This window comes from Sceloporus occidentalis, unplaced genomic scaffold (genome assembly GCF_023333645.1).
Source record: "Sceloporus occidentalis isolate IW3139 unplaced genomic scaffold, rSceOcc1.0.p SCAF_6, whole genome shotgun sequence".
NCBI lineage: Eukaryota > Metazoa > Chordata > Lepidosauria > Squamata > Phrynosomatidae > Sceloporus > Sceloporus occidentalis.
In genome coordinates, this window is record NW_028316986.1 from 128,748,719 (window position 1) to 128,765,322 (window position 16,604).

Consider the following 16,604-nt stretch of genomic DNA (forward strand, 5'->3'; position numbering starts at 1 on the left):
ACAATCAAAGCATCCCCGACAGATGACCGTCCAGCCTCTGTTTGAAGACCTCTAAGGAAGGATCTCATGTAATAAACAGCAGTATTATTATCCCTACTGGCATACTTCTGGTGAAAATCAAATGTACTGGTCATGGATACTTCAGTTTTCTTGTCATTAAGTTTTGTGAGTTGATGTAATTACCTTAATGTTAGAATGTAAGCTTCTGTTATTATAGATGTGGTCTTATGAGCTAGATTTTCTGGGAAGCAGATTTATGATTTATGATTTTCATTATTTTTTTATAGATTTACAAGTTCACAATGCATGACCATTTCAAACTGGTATGGTTTTTTTTTTTAAAATAACCTCATCATTCAAGCAACTGGAATGTATATAACCAGATATGCATGTCATAAACATGACCAATGAATTGGCCATTGCCTTCAAAATACCACAAGGATGCTATTTTTGCTGCAGCAAATTAATATGGAAATGTATACAGTCGGCCCTTCTTATACACAATTTTTTTAAATTCCACAGTTTGAAAATGTTTTTTTAAAAAGTATACATTTCAAATATCAAACCTTGATTTTCCATTTTTTATAAGGGACACCATTTTGCTATGTCATTATATTTTATTATTATTATTATTATTATTATTATTATTCTGCTTAATCTCAGGTAATCCAAGTGGATTACAGCAGTAAAATAACATACAATTAAAAGAGAAATGCATTAAAAATCCAAAAATTCCCAACCCTCCCCCAGCATAAAAACACAATTGAGTCTTAAAAAGAGATTAAACAAAAACAAAAAAAAACCATTAATGTACAAATACACTAAAATGAGATAAAAAATTTTTCAGGTGGAGTCCGGGTAAAAGATAAAAGATGGAGGATGAAGGGGGGGGGGGGAGAGAGGCAGGTCAGCAAGTATGTTCTAGCCTGGAAAGGCCTGCCGGAAGAGATTATTGAAGGTTTCCAAGGTGGTAATCTGATGGCTCTTGTGCAGCAGGTCGTTCCAGAGTCTAGGAGCGGCTGATGAAAAAGATCTTTGGGTCACTGCTGAAAGTCTAGTCCTCCTAAGTTGTAGCAGATTCTTCCCAGCAGAACGAAGAGTGCGCGTGGATTATATGGGAGAAGGTGCTCCTGCAAGAAGTCAAGACCCAAGCCATATAGGGCTTTAAAGGTTAAAACCAACACCTTGTACCTTGCCCGGAAACTGATAAGCAGCCAGTGGAGAGATTTTAGAACCGGTGTAATATGGGAAGTTCTGGATGTGCACGTGACCAGCCTGGCTGCCATATTTTGTACCAATTGAAGTTTCCGAACTTGGCACAAGGGTAGCCCTATGTAGAGCGTGTTTCAGTCGAGTTGAGAGCTTACCAGCGCATGTACTACTGTTTCAAGGTCTCCCTGCCCCAGGAAGGGGTGCAGTTGGCATACCAGCCGAAGCTGATAGCAAGTGCTCCTGACCATCGCATCCACCTGAACCATCAGTTGAAGCGACGTGTCCAGGAGCACCCCAAGCTGCAAAGAGAGACCTTCAGGGGAAGTGTGATCTCATCCAGAACTGGCTGGCATAACTCCATTCCTGTCTTATCTGGATTCAATTTGAGTTTGTTTTCCCTCATCCAGTCCATTGCCGCATTAAGACAGGTATTATTTAATAGGACTTGAGCATCCACGGATTTTGTTATCCACGGGGGATCTTGGAAACAAACCCCAGCATATAACAAGGGCCCACTGTACAAGCAAATAGTGGTGACCATAACAGTGGGGTGGTAAAATCTGCTCTGACTTTCAGATTGAACTTTAAAGGAGCTACCTTGCAGAACCTATTTGAGACTAGAATCTGGTGTGGCTTTACCATCTTATTGATATGGGAACCAATAGCCATCTCTGGCTGTTGCCACACTGCAGAATTAATGCAGTTTGACACTGCTTTAATTTCTATGACTCAATCCTATGGAATATTAGGATTTGTAGTTTGTTGTGTCACCAGAGTTCTCTGACAGAGAAAACTTAGTATCTCACAAAATTCCAGATCCCAGAATTCCACAGAATTGATTCATAGTAATCAAAGCAGTGTCAAACTGTATTAATTCTGCAGTTAGATGCATACCCTGTAAGGGAATTATGTATCATTTATGTTTTGCTCTCAACTTTGAGTGCATATTTGCATTGTTGTAATAGGTCTGGTCAGAAAATATATTTTACAGCTGCAATCATGTAAAATTTCATAAACTTGTAAACTCCCAAAAGATATTTATAGTCTAAGATATCCTCTTAGTCAGAAGCCACTTTTTCTGTCTTTCTTGCGTTTGCAAAATCATGTTACACTGATCGTGTAAATATATATTCATGGGTTAATTTTTATTTTATTTCCTATCATTTCCTAATACAGGAGAACCTCGCCTTATGCAGGGGATCCGTTCCAGCCCCCCCCCCCCCCCACGTAACTAAAATTCTGCCTATGCTCAAGCCCCATTATACTGAATGGGACTTGTGTATGTGGCGGTGCAGCATGCACGTGCAGTGGCCACACATGCCATTTTACCTATTACAGTGCAGCTTCCGCGTAAATCAGAAGCCATGTATGGTGTGCCTGCATAAGGAATGGGCGCACTATAAGGCATGTGATGTCATGTTTTTGTATATATAATTGTTGCTGGAGTTATAGTGTCAGTATGAAGTAAAGAACTATTGGCAGTAGCTTTCCTAATGGAGTGCGGAGGGGGTGTGTGTGTGGACTGCACCAGGTGACACCTTAAGGGGGTGACATCACTGTCTTTCAAACATCCAAGGAATGTGGGGGAAGGGTAGCTCAGTGGGTGAAGAAGGCACTCTCTTTCTAGCAGTCACTTCAGTGAGTAAGGAGAGCGTCTCTGTTGCTGGAAGGCTAGGGGAAGGGGAGGGGGCCGGAGCTGAGTGGGGGAGAAAGGAGATGCAAGGAAGGAGGAATGGACTTGCAATAGGCGTGCTTGTAGGAAAACCTTAGTTGCCTCAAGAACAGGAGCCCTTGCAGGTCATGACAAGTAAGCATGTGGGGTTTATGTGAGTGACAGGCAGGGATGGCACACACCTCAAGGATCAATCCTCTGTTGGAGGGAAGGAATGAGGAATGGGGTGCAGCGGCCAAAGATGCAGAGCAAAACAAGAAAAAAAAATTGCAAAGGCACAACGGAGGCAAAATCCAGTCTTTCATCAGCAGCTGCTGAAGCCCTTCCCTGTCCCTTTTTGGCCATATTTTTTCTTCCACAAAATGCAAACTGAGAAGGGGGAGTGAGAAAGAGGGCTCCGACAATAAATAAACAGGTATGAATCACCCCATCCTTCTTAGGGGAGGCTAGAGAAGAGAGGCTTGTTTCATTGTGTTTTCTTCCCCTGCCCATCCTCATCCCTGTGCTTTGGGACTTTCAAGGGAACTTTGGGCCCGAACAGATATGCCCAAATAAATCTGCTTTGGGTCACTTTGGAGGAATGCTATTTAAATGACACACGCATCTTAAGAGGCCCAAAGCTGCACCAAAGCTGCACTTCAGTCCTTAGGACTGGAGCGAAGTTTTGGTGTGGCTTCCAGCCTCTTAGGGCGCATGCATCATTTAAACAGCATACCTCTAAAGTGACCTAAAGCAGCTTTATTTAGGCCTGTCCGTTCAGGCCCTTAATGAGAAGCAACACTTTGATTTAAGTCTAGCTTTTGCTCCCACCCACCACTTATCAGCCTTTCTGCCCAAAGGTTTGCAGGTGATTTATGAGGTGAGGTGAAGCAGGCAGTGCCAGCAGAGAACCAGCAAGCCTGGGAGTGGGAGAGATGGAGAGAAGGAGGGTTAATTTCATCACAGCTGCTTGCTTTTATCAGTTTTTTTTACAAGTTGCTGATATATTTTTTAAAAGGCTTGAAATGTTCCATTTTAACACAGTTTATTTTTGATACCCTAAAGTACTGAGAAAATACAGAATACAGAAACCTTAAGAGCACCACCATTTGGAGAAGAGTGAAGTTTAGTATTAAGGAGAGCCCCAGTGCCCGCCCGCCCCCTTGCACAGGCACTGGCTCCCCTTTTCCTTTGCTGCCTCTGGAGCAAATCTTCCTCTGGCCTTTCTTTTTGAAGGCTGCATGCACGCTCAAAGAGAAGGTCTAGGAAGCGGAGAGGTAGGCACTTCCACACTGAGTCAGTGTTTCAGGTTTGTCTTCCCTCCTTGCCACACTGAAGCAAAGACAGGGATAGTTTCATTTTCTTTAAAAGTGTCAGAGATCAAGCATCTGAAATTTCTACTACTTATCTTGAGCTCCTGATTTCAAGTGAATGGCTTCACAGATCCATTGACAGATTCCCCCCCCCCATCTTGAAAAGTGAGTAACAAAAATACATGCGTAGAAATCTTAACTTAAGCCTTGAATTCAAGTATTTTTTAAAATTTTACTCTTTTAAATTTTTATTTAAAAATATCACATCATACCAAATTTTCACATCAGCCACATGAAACATGAAACTAAATGTAAATACATTTAGGCTGTGTATATGATATTGTAATTTAAGGCGGGATACAGACCGCCCAAATAGGGTGGTCTATCCGCACCTTGTTTTGGTGCGCGAGGGAGCCGCAGCAGACAAATCATGCGGCTTCCTCGTGCAGCAAAAAGAACCCTTAAAAAGCGGGTTCTTCTTGCGGTGCGTTTGTGATGCTGTAGTGTGCCAATGGAACACTTGCAGCGTCACAATGATGCCAGGATGTGCGAACACTAAGCGTGCATCGTGTCAAAATGGCGGTGCCCATGTGTACAGGGCCCCGCCATTTTGATGCCCCCGTCAAGTGCTAGGCGTGAGGCCAGTATGGGCGGTGCGCCCTTGGCCAACCCCTAGCATGTGACAGGGGTGCCGCAAAGGCCTGTCTGAAGAGGGCCAAAATAAGTAATTTAAAGTTTGCTAGTTGCTTATGTCACAGCTACAGTTCAGTGATAGATGGGAATTATTAATACAAAAAATTACTAAGGATTCTGTATGATGTGGTATGGAAGGTCAATGGGGGGTGACACCATGAGTTACCGCACTGGGTGACACCAACCCTAGGGATGCCACTCTTGGGAGGGGTCAGAGTATGCAGTGATGAAGTGAATGCTGACTTGTGGAATGTTTGAGAAAATTTGCACAAGGCAATCGGTGAATTACTGTGAAAGTTTAAGTTTGAGGAGACATCAGTTTAGCCTGGGGCTTGAGAAAAGTGTTTGGGTAGGGTTTGACTTAGACTAGGGTTAGAGTGAGAAAAAAGTTTGGAGTGATTGGGTCTGATTTAATCTGAGAGGAGTATATGTGTATTTTGAATGTTATATCAATATAATCTGTTTTATGTTTAACTACAAATCCTAGTATTCCATAGGACTGAGTCATAAGAAATTTTATTTAAATAACGTTTTCTTTTTGTTTTTATACAATGTTGGCCTCTGGAATGACTATCATTCTGAGACTCGAGTTTCAGATAAGGTGTTTGTAGTGGTAAGTTTGACAAGTGAAGGGTGGTGTCCTGTTGGGGATAAAAGTGGTGTAAATCCTCACAGGACCTTTTGAGGGCATTTAGATTGACACTAAAGTTGACATCACACAGGGGCAACGGGAAAAAGTCCTTGTGTGTAACTAAGGTGGGGATCAGGGAAAGCTCTTAGACTGTATGTTTGCAATGAACACTGTGGAAGGCTTCATATTTGGTAGGCTAAGAATACAGACTCCCACATTTGGCCACAGTGGTGTGATTGCCTGAGAGGAATCCTCACAGTTGCTGGGACTGGTGGGGTTGCCTGAGTGGAAAACCCCACATTTGGTGGCAGTAATGGGATATAAGAAGAGATTCCCCACAGAGGGAGCGATGGTCAAAAACACATTCTGTGCACCTAAACAGGCCTTTAGGCTGTAGTGTTGTGAACACAGACCTCCCTATTGCATAGGCTGGAAAGAACCTTTTAAATTACAAAGCTTAGAATCCCTAGACAGCAAGACCACCATTACCAAGTTCTGCCTCTCACCCACCATGTCACCTCTTTTCGACCAGAGGAAAGAGTAAAAAGTAGTATGTGTATTTGTGAGATGACAAGAAGCTCTGCTATTCATGGTGCAGAGAGGATTGGGGGAGAGTACAAATTTTACAGGCTGCCCTCCATAACCATGGATTCTGTATCCATAGATTCGACCATCTATGGTCTCAAAATATTTTTAAAAATCCAACAGGCAAACCTTGATTTTACATAAGTGATGCCATTTTATTATGCTCAATTTTATTTTGGACATGAGCATCCATGGATTTGGTATCCACAAGGCATCCTGGAACCAATCTCCAGCAGATACCAAGGCCCCATTGTACTATGTATGCCTGTTTGATTATTGCTGTAAGTGGCTTTTTTTGATGTCACACACTGTTTCTTTGTAGCAAGCCTGAATGAGAAAATTGCTCCATACAGCAGATGCTGGGGTATGGGCTATGGTGTTGAGACCAGAGAGCTGTGAATTTCTTTGTTTAGATTACATTGCCAACCCCAGGTTGCTGTCCAATAGCCAGTGCTAAAGTAAGAACTCCAAGTCTAGTTAGGCTCTGTGCATGGGACTGGAAATGGGAATCATCATTTCTTTTGCCTTGGGCTGCAAAACTGGATCACCTGCTTGGAGGAATGTGTGCATTTTTAAACCCGACTCAGTGGAAACTAGAAGTTGGGACTCCCATGCCCCACGCTAACTGATATGTCAAATTGGCTTTTCATGTTCTTCCAAGTAAGTCTATAGCTCTGAAGTGCAAACCTAAGCATGCAGACTCAAAGATGCAAGCTTGCTTCCAGCTAAACACACACAGTATGGAAGACTAAAAGACTAGGCAATTTACTTGGAAAAAAAAAGCTCCAATAAACACTCATTTTTAATCATCATCAATAGGGTCTTTCTACCAGTTAAAGGACTGATAATCAGTTTTGCCTAGTCCTTTGCTGTTCAAGGAAATAGGAACTGAAATAGAAAAGATAATTTCCCAACATTTTGACCTCAAGCTTTTACTGTCTGCATTTTATTATCTCCCCTATTCGAATATCTTTAAGTGAATCACATATCAGACACTTAGAATCATATTGGACAGCTTTTAAATAACACACATTTTCTTTCAATCAATTTCTTTCAAGTGGTTCTCAGAACTTTATTTGAAAATTCCTTCTAGCACATTCCCACTTTTATTGTTATCTGTAAAAGATGGGTTTCAACTCAGATATTTATCCCCCCTTTCCCCTTTAAAGAGTAATTCAGGTTTATTTCTAGTCTGCTATCCTGCTGCTTTTTGCATTTCAAAATGCAACCCTTCAGCTTGAACCAATGTTGTTGTTTTTAAAGGAGTCAGACTAAACTGGATTTAGTCGAGTGCTTGGACTGAACTGAACACGATGGGTTGAATTTCAAACTTATTCAGAATAAATCCACTGAAATCAATGGGACCTACACTAGTCATAATTAACTGACATCTCACTGATTTTAAGGGTTTTTCTCTAAAGGTCTGGATCCAAATTCTATTTCCCCCCCAACTTTTATGCTATCAAATCAGCCCCCTCCAAATGTAAGTAGATGCGGCTAAATAGCATTAAGGACTGAACAAGATATATGGGAACCCACATTGTTGCCAAATGCTTGCAAAGCAATGTGTATGGAAAGATTTGAAGCAAAGAAGTGATGAGAAGCACTTAATCCTTTGTGAGGATGCAAATCTTTCCACCTTCACACACACACACCCAACCAAGAATTGTTTTTCACATCCAACAAACATCCTGAAAGGAGGAAGGGGGAATCCCTAAGCATGTCTACCTCTTGCTTAAGCATGTGTACCTCATAAATTAGGTTTAATTTTTTCAAATAGTAATACAGGCTGGAATTTAAAACGTAAGCTTTTAAAGGCAGTAGAATTCAAAGGCATGGCCATATTCATCTAGATCAGTATTCAAAGGGGTATTCTAGCAAAGTGATAGTTTAGTACCTTTGAGAGTAACTGAAGCTGGGTGTGCATGGGCCAGAATACTCTAGTAGTAGCCAGGAGTATTCTGGCTTTGAAAATGCCCTAATGTGCCCCCATTACCCGAGGCATTCCAGGGTGACACCAGGCAGCTGTGCATCCTTCTGTGTGGTCTACTGCTGGTGCAGGCCACTCCCTCTGAGGTCAGGAACAAGATGCTCAGCCATGTCATCAACATTGAGCACCTCGTTCCTAACCTCAGATAGAGTGACTCATGCTGTTGCCCGCAGTGGAGGAAAGGCATAGTGGAAAGCATTGTAAACAGTTGCCCTATGTCACTCTGAAGGGCTCGTGATTTTCCTAGAAATTCTGGAGCAAAAGGTGGCTTTTTAATCTATTCTAAGGGTGGCATGCCCCAGATTTGATGCTGAACTAGCTGTACATCATCTGGACAGTTCGCACCAGATTGTGCCTGTATCATCCGGACTGATAGCCATGGGAAGGGGAGATAGGATGTGTTATTTGGCTCATGAAGAGAAAGAAAGAAGATGGTAGAGTAAGCTTTCAAAGACTTCAGTCTAAGCTATGTGGATAGCTTGGCTTTAGGTAACACTCTTCTTCCTGCCTTTGTACCCCAACAATAATCTTTTGAATTGAACTTGTCACCCCATCACCATGCCCACTAGTTCTGCATTTGTGCTGTTATTCACACAGTCTGCTTGTAAAGGTCTGTTCACTCCTTGCATCTGAGCAAGTAAACTGAAGTCTATGAATATCTTCTTTCCTGAGTTAGTCTCAAAGGTGCTACAATACCCTTTGGTATAAGTTTTTGAAATAAAGCAAAATTAGTGAAATGGGAACATAACATTTCATATATTATTGTGCATATGACAAGAGGAGTGCCAAATTGCTAATGAATTTGTGTTCAGTAGTATCTGAATAGTACCTTGAAACTGGAACGCTCCCCTTATGCATCATATAAATAAATAAATAAATATTAAAAATACTTTCAAATCTCTGTATGGGATAAAAGCATTTCTAGCACTCAAATTGTTTGCCATACTAATTTAGGTACCAATTCCCATCATTCCAAAGAGATATGTTCTTCTTGGAGTTGATTGCATTTGAACCCTATCAGACAAAAATTGCAGGGAAATCTGTACATTTTCACAATGAAATCATGAAAACATTAAGTATACCTTTGTGGGAGCCATCACACAAGGAAATGCTCAACATGCAAATCACTGTTATGCTTTAAAAAGCATAAGCTCTATCTAAATACAGGAGATTTACTTACAGGTAAACATGGATAGTATTAAACTATAAAATTAATGCAGAGAAGTACTTCTTGACCAGCAAATACAATCTTCGTCTCAATGGAGATTTATTGCATGACTTTTTTGAATTACAACTCCGACAATGCCCCATTATGCATTAAAATAATATTTACTTTAAAAACATTATTATTATTTTATTGTCATTATTGGGGTGCAGTGCCATTAATATGCAGATGACACTCAACTCTACTACTCCTTTCCACTCCAATCCAAAGATGTTGTCCTGGTCCTAAACTAGTGTCTGTCATCAGTAATTGACTGGATGAGAGCAAACAAATTGAAACTTAATCCAGACAAGACAAAGATGCTCCTGGTCAATCAGAAGGCAGATCAGGGAATAGGAATCCAGGTTATATTAGATGGGGTTACACTCCCCATGAAGACATAGGTTCACAGTTTAGGGGTCCTCCTGGACTCAGTTTGAACCTGGAGGCCCAGGTCTCTGCAGTGACCAGGAGTGCTTTTGCACATTTAAAGCTTGTGCGCCAGCTGTGCCCTTTCCTTGAAATGCTAGATCTGACCTCAGTGGTACATGCCTTGGTTATATCCCGTTTGAACTAATGTAATGGGCTCTCTGGCAGGCTTCCTTTGAAGAGTGTTCAGAAACTTCAGCTGGTTCGAAGAGTTGCCCGCCAGGCTGTTAACTGGGGCAGGTTACAGAGACTACACAACATCCCTGTTGAAACAGCTCCATTGGCTGCCAGTTTGTTTTTGGGCACAATTCAAATTATTGGTTATGACCTATAAAGCCCTATATGACTCAGGTCCACACTATTTGGCAGAACGTATTTCCCTGTACGAATGGGCCCAGGCTCTGAGATCCTTTGGCAAGGCCTTTCTCTCTGTCCCACCACCATCACAAGCATGGTTGGTGAGTGAGGGCCTTCTTGGTAGCTGATCCTAGATCTGGAATTCCCTGCCCAGGGAGGCCAGAATGGCTGCTTGCTTGATGGCCTTCTGCCGGCAGGCTAAGATCTACCTGTTGAGATAGGCTTTTAAAACAGAATGTCTGTAAAGGACCGGATTGGGGTATTGTTTCATTTTAAAGTATTTTATACAGTTTTATCTTTTAAAATGTATTTTATTCTTTTAATAGCTATCTATTTGAACACTGTAATAATTTAATTCATTTTTAATGCACTTCTTTTCTATGTTTTTACAGTCAGTCCTTCTTTTACACTGATTTTTTATACACGGATTCAAGCATACATGGTTTGAAAATGTTCCAAAAAAGTATACATTTCGAATATCAAACCCTGATTTTCCATTTTTTATAATGGACACCATTTTGCTATGTCATTATATTTAATGGGACTTGAGCATACACGGATTTTGTTATACACGGGGGATCTTGTAACCAAACCCCAGTGTATAACAAGGGTCCATTGTATTTGTATTTTTCTTTTAATATTGTGAAGCCGCTCTGAGTCCCAGTTCTGTGAAAAGAGCAGGACACAAATTAATATAATATTTACTATAAAAACTACAACAATTGTTCATAATTTTCTCTAAAAGTAATGTATTATCAGGAACATTGGGCAGTTGCAAATGCATAATTGTGAGTTATGCAGTCATGACTGCTTCATATTAATGATCTTTATGTATACTCTCATTTAGGTGCTGTGATTGTGACAGGGACCCAATTTCTGCCTGTTGCAAGGGAGATCACTCATCTGAGGGAGTGGGAACATTAATCAGTTGCTTCTTGAGTGACGGGGGAACAGACCCAAGACTAAAACTGGGATCTTCTGCATGCAAAGAAGGTACTTTCTACCACTCAGTTACAGCTCTTTTCCAAGGCTGTTGGCAAGCATTTTGATGGCATCATGGAGAAAATCTTTAATTAGAAAATTTATGAATGTAAATAGAGAATGCTTAGTACACTGACTAATTAGAAAATAAAAAGAAATGGTGTGGGGGGGGGGCACCCTAATCTAATATTCAGTGAACACAGTGGAAAAGCTATCCAGTGACTTGTGAGAAGTGATGAATCAGATTCCTGATATCTATGCCAGAAAATACATAATACATTCTTCTAATACCCTACAATGCATCACTAGAAAGGCAATTATATGTAGTCTATTATAGAAGGGAGCATGGAAACATGATGCAAAGAAACTTAACCTTATTGAAAGCAGAAGAGAATCCCAAGGGTGGAAGAGTGGATAGAGAAAACTACCGGATTTTGTGGTATCAGGAAAGATGAGGAACTGGATGAAAGTAAACCCAATCCCAAATTTTCTTACTGATCTGGTAGTCTTTTATATAATTTATTTAGAAAAGGAAAGGAAAAGAAAAGAAATGATGCAATTTTAGGTTGTGATATTTAAGAATGAGTTCTTTTCTCTATATGGGAAAAGAATGTATATATAATTAAGTCAAGTTCATTGGGGAGAAACTTGAAATATAAATTAAATAACGATAGTTAATGAAGTGTTGGAAGTTGACTGGGGAGGATTGGTAGAGTTAGAGGAGTTTACTAATCATGCTTGTTTAATGTTTTCTTCTGTGTATTTTTCTCTCTTTTTTTTTTTTCCTTTCCATTTTCTTTGTATTAGGGAGCTGGATAAGTTTAGCCTGGGGAAGAGAAAGTTAAGAGGTGAGATTTCAATATTAATATTTAAATATTTGAAGGAATGTCATGTGGAGGATAGAGCAAACAGGTTAACAAAACAGGTTCAGCCCCTGGGAAAGCTCATTTCGAATTTGGACTAAAAACCTTGGGAGCATGTTCACTGCCCCACCGACACTGTGACTCCAGTGACTCAACTCTGCTAGTGGAAAGCGATCTGTTAGCAGAACCCTGTCTTAAAGTTCTGGACATATTCTTCTCTCTGCTTTTCCACGGATATGGACAGTCTCTTGTCTGTGTTCTTACCTTTACATGAACATTAACTGCAGATGAATTCCAGAAATGTTTAAAAATTATCTTGAAAGTACAGCATTGAAGGAGAAAATGGATATGTAAATTTATAACCTTGTTCCTTTTTAAGATCTGTGTCTCAAAATAGTTTCATCATTATCTGGCTAGCATTTATTCAGCTTTAATTGTTCACTTAGAAGGAAAATGCTGAGTGATACTGTGTAAAAATGAAGATATTAATATGGACTTTTCTTATTGAGGAGGCATTCGTTGAAACCCATTTGAAGCACTGCTCAATATATAGTGATACAATTTGGACATATGTAGGATTACTGAAACTATCTGAGGTAACCATAACTTTGACCTGGAACCTACATTTCTCATCCAGAAATAGAAAGGCTTTTGGTCTAATGGAAGTGCTCATTGATGGAAAGGCGGAAGTGATCAAAATCCTTACATGCCATCCTCTGGCCATTACGGAGCATCTCTTAAACCTCCAAAGCAAATTTTTGAGAAGGACAGAAAATATCATAGGCGAGGGGACATAAATTGCATTTCCCTTTCCTTGGACAGAAGTGTCCCATGGATGGAATTCGACTCATGTAACCTTATGATCCAAGCCAGAGGCAACTGTTATACCTGTCTATTTCCTTTCCAGATAATTACATATGGAGCTGTCTACTGTCTTCTTTGCACAGTGACCCCATATGTACACATAACATACATGTCTGCTGCCACAGCATGCCTCCACAACCATTCAGTGGCCAGAGAGAGGATCCCAGGCAGTGCTCAACTCCATTCCTGAAGTCTGAAGTACAAAGAAAATATCCTCTTCTTAGACCTCTGAAAAACCTCCTGGAGATCCAGAGGTGTAGGAAGAGGATGTCTTATTTATGCATCCCAGTGGAGAAACACAGTTGGGCATTTCTTGGCCTTACAATGAGTAACCATGAAGGCATGCTCCAAGAGCAGCTAGATAGATTGTACATGCATGGGGAGGGTGGGATCAAAATATGTATTGCAAAGCTTTATACTCCTTCAAGCTGATGTGAGATCTCTACCAATAACTTCATGAGGAAATTTGTTGTAAGACTTTTTTTAAAAAAAAATAACTGGATAAGAGTCAACACATAATTGAACAACATGGTTGATTCTTCTCTTTTCCATGTATCAGAAATGAAGTTTGTGCAGCAGATGATAGAACTGTCTTACATCCTAAGTAAATTTACAGTAACATCTGCTTCCTCTTTTTTAAAAAAAATGTTATGCCTTTGGTTTAGCAGTTATGAAAGCTGAAATGCATGGAGATATTTGTGATAGAACAGCAGCACCAATTTAGACAATTTAAATTGTAGGCTGGTATAAATTCTGGGGCAAAGATTTGACACTGAGAGACAATGGGCTTCTGCAAAGATAACAGTGCAAACTGATACAAACTGTAGATCCTGAGTTAATCAGGCTCATTAATGCTGAGAGACTGTGCTAAACTGCAGTTGGAGGTCAAGGAACTTCAGAGAAAAAATGTGCAGTCCTGAAGCTTCTATCACATCAATACTGGCCCACTATAACTGGAGGCAGAAATAGAATTTCACCATAACTGGAGGCAGAGAAGGTCATATGTTTACAAGGAGACAAAAAAAATGGATTTACTGTGCATGAAGAACAACAAATTACAGTAACTAAAGATAAAATCTGAAAATCAAAGAACATTCCTGAAATGTTCTGGATGGACATGCAAAATGCTGCACTGTTTAGTTCAGACCAATTATGGCCACTACATAAAAAACAAACACATAAAAACAAATCAGTCTGTATGTCGACATTGCATTATAGTTTCCTAATTTATTTGCAGTCATTTTCCTCATATACTCCATTAGAGTCAGATTAGGTTACTTTGTTTAAAATCATTTATTGTCCCAGGAGACAGAGCACATTCTTATCTGAATCAAGTGTGTGTTTGCTTGTTTGTTTGTTTTGGACAAGCTTATTAGTGATAAATCAACAACAGAATTGGATTTCTAACCACTTGACATAAAATTTCCTTTCCCGGGGCAACTCAGGGTAGATGATTCTAATGTTTTTTTAGCCCTGTATGGCATTCTTTAAAGGATGAAAAGAACTAGTCTGGGTATGATTACAGAGTTGACTTAAAGCAGTCTTTGTTCTGTGTGCTTTAGCAATAATTAGGATGTGGTTTTATCAGATAAAAGTGCCTAGAATATACGGTCTGGAATTAATGATGTTGTCATTGTTATGTTTGCTTTAGTTGTAGTCTATCTGCCTGATACAAAGACTTTCTGAATCAGCACATTTGTTTAGACAGTGGATTCAGGATATACAATCAACTATCTTTCTACTCAGACTTGTTAAGCGAATAATTATGTTGGTGTAACAAAGTGATGTTTCTTTTGCAGGCAAGTATGCTAGTTAAAGGGTGTCATTTTCTTCTTGTCAAATACTTGCGAGTGATATAGCTCTAGCCCCAATAGCCATTCGTAGAATAGCTTAGAAACAGAATGAGGTTACTGTGAAGACATTAATATCTAACTAATTGTTGCCCCCCCCCCCCACGTTTGAAATTCACCAGGCCAAAAGCTACTGCATGCTAGTAAAACAGGTGGCGACTTCATGGATAGGGATGTTTGTATTTTCTTCCTCAAGAAGCTACTTCCGAAATGCTAAGAAACAACTGCAGTATTCAAAATTTTCACTGAAGCTGACAACTATGCATAACTTGACAGAAGAACCACATGTGTCTTTTGCACAGAACATTCTACATTATTCATGCAAAATGATCAGCCTAAAGAACTGAATTCACATGAAGTAAAGGAACTAAAACTCAGTTCAAATACTTGTCTAATTGTAGCCTTTCTGTGGGGTAATTTACTGCCTTCTAGCATTATGCCTTTCTTCTTATTTCAATGGAACATTTCTCTTTTCCACCCATTGATCTTTGATGGCCATAGAAATTCTCTGTAGTGTTTCACTGGAGGAGATGCTGGCAGGAATTGGATGAGCATCAGTAAAATACATAACCCAACTCAGCTTCTGTCATTTCCTTTGAATGCACTCTGCATTCAGGGCCAGTAAGAATTTGGGCATGCATCCCTACTCTTAAAGCAACCCCCAGTTAAGTTGTGCAAAACTTTTCTTTATCCACTCAAGGATAACTTTTGGCCCAAACAGAAAGCAAACTTGGTAGAATTTGGTAGATGGTAGGTTGCAGATAACTACCTGGACAAGTGAACAGCAATATCTGTAACAAAAACTGAATTTGCTGGAAACCCTTGATTGACTTTTTTGAGAATTAATGAAGGTGATAAGGTGACCATTGGTTTTGAAAATTAATGTGTGTTACACTTATATGCCAAGTGTAACAATGTTTTACAGAATGTCAGGAAGGATTTGGGGAAAGATCATATAACTGCAAAAAAGATAGTTGGAAGTAATTCCTTGTTAAAATTTGTAGTAGTACAGTTTGGTAGTTTGTTGTTGATGTTGTTGTTGCTATTGTTGTGAGTTTTGACTTGTATTATGTTGAGTTGAATTTTAGTTTGTGTGTTTTGGTGTGTCCTATTACAATTTTAGTATATGTAGAATTTTAATAAAAATGATACTTTACAAAAAGTATTTAATTTGATGGATTATTGCAGCATTTCTGCTGTCCAGTACATAGACCAGGGAAACTATCTTAGTACCTTGTGTGAAGAGTGACTGGTTAGGAATGTAAAGAATAGTCGTCTTTTTTTTTTTTTTTCATCCTTGGAGAAAAAGAAATGGTGTCTTGATGTTTAGGACCCCCAGCTAAGAAAATCTGGGTGTAGCAAAATTCTTTAATGCAAACATCATTTTCTGTCTGGGAAACTCTTCTCCCTGTTTCTGTGGAATTTTTTTCTATAAAGGTAATGTGATTTTGACAGAAAATCATGCTGTTTTTGCCAGAAACCTGGGCACTGAAAATTGTATGCAAAAAGAAAATCTTGTACAAAATATTGCATCTTTCCCCTCCACAAAAACATAATTTCTATACACACCACAAGGTTTCTTCATAAGGAATATCATTTTCTGTGCAACACCCTCCCCCCCTTTTTGGCAAAATACTCATTCAGTATAGGCTGTAACCAGGAACAATCTTTGAAAACATAGTCGTTTTCCCTCATAGCAGAGAGGAATTGTTTAAATTATATGGTCTCATTGACAAGAATGGAAACAAGCAAATATTGACATCCCTATAACCCAATTACCTGCAATGGTATCTTTTTCACATTACAGCAACAAGTAGAGTTTCAAAGTCTGTCTTATTGACTCTTTGCTTGCCTTTATCCATCTGTAAATATAATGCCAGCTGTTTTCGCTACCCATTTATAAATGTGATCTGGATGTTTCATAGCCCAGTCAGTAGGAACAGAAAACTTTACTAAGGCACCACCCAATGTTTAGGAAGGG

The 16,604-nt window shown here is 39.6% G+C and overlaps 1 protein-coding gene across 4 annotated transcripts in view; it reads right to left on the reverse strand.

Moving 5' to 3' along the window:
- The window catches only part of LOC149311395 (adhesion G protein-coupled receptor B3), a 640,955-nt gene that overhangs the window by 349,532 nt on the left and 274,819 nt on the right, over nucleotides 1-16,604 (reverse strand). The gene's annotated exons all lie outside the window — the stretch shown is intronic.